Genomic DNA, 1,102 nt, shown 5'->3' on the forward strand with positions numbered 1-1,102 from the left:
TCATCCCTATGCGAAATGATCACCTTGCGGACATGTGTGATAACCATGCCCGAGTATTATCGGCCAATACTCGATCGGGTATTTTAAATCGCCCGATCCTAATATCCGATTAGAATTTCGGATTTCGGCATTCCGAGTGAAAAATATTTAGAAAATAGGTATGAGTGTATTCAGGGTCTATATTGACTCAAAATTAAATTACGAATCCAACGACACGATTGGAATTCGATTCCGAGTTACGGAACTCAAAAAGACACGTTTTGAGCCGCACCGGGTGGATTTCGGCCCCGAGAGTGGTGCAGAACTGACTGTCTCCAAAAATTACCAAAATTTACCACAAAATCGAAAATAAAATTTTAAGAATAAAACTCAACTAGAGTTTTGTCTAATTCTTTACCGAAAATTCCCAGAAACTCAACTAGAGTTTCGTCTAATTCTTTACCGAAAATTCGCAGAAATTCATTTTCTAATATATAATTAATGAAAATATTAGTAAAATCTTATAATTCAAACTCGTAAAATTTCCGGTGTTACAAGTACTGGATCTGTGGGTGCCCGTCAAAAATATCCACAACGGGTCGGATCTGGGTCCGTGTTTTTGGACCCGTGAGTAATGAGACTCGAGATTTTAAGACCTACTATTAGATGGATGTGGGTCCGGGTAATGAGGTACCTAGAACCATGGGTATCTGGACCCGCTATTCTTTCATATATATGGGAGGAGATCCTTTACTCCAAGAGTAAGTTTAAACAACTTACTTCACATCTTAGTCATCAATTCTAGGGAAATCCAATGGTTTGAATTAGTAAGTAGATTTATACCATCACATTTTCCTAAAATTGATGGTTAAGCCGAAGATGTGGAAAATGTGGATCCCTATATATATATTGGTAATCCATATTGTTATATTGTTAATTCGTAAATGTAATTGATATGTTGTTAAATAGTATGTTACATTGTTAAGTAGTGATATGATATTTTGTTGTTAATCGAAATGTGTAATATAATATTATATTTATTGAATAATTCTTTTTAAATCAATTTTACGTCATAATGTTGAAATAGTTAATTTAAAATATATTTAAAACTTTAAGTTATTTT

This window comes from Lupinus angustifolius, chromosome LG07 (assembly GCF_001865875.1).
Source record: "Lupinus angustifolius cultivar Tanjil chromosome LG07, LupAngTanjil_v1.0, whole genome shotgun sequence".
Taxonomy (NCBI): Eukaryota; Viridiplantae; Streptophyta; class Magnoliopsida; order Fabales; family Fabaceae; genus Lupinus; species Lupinus angustifolius.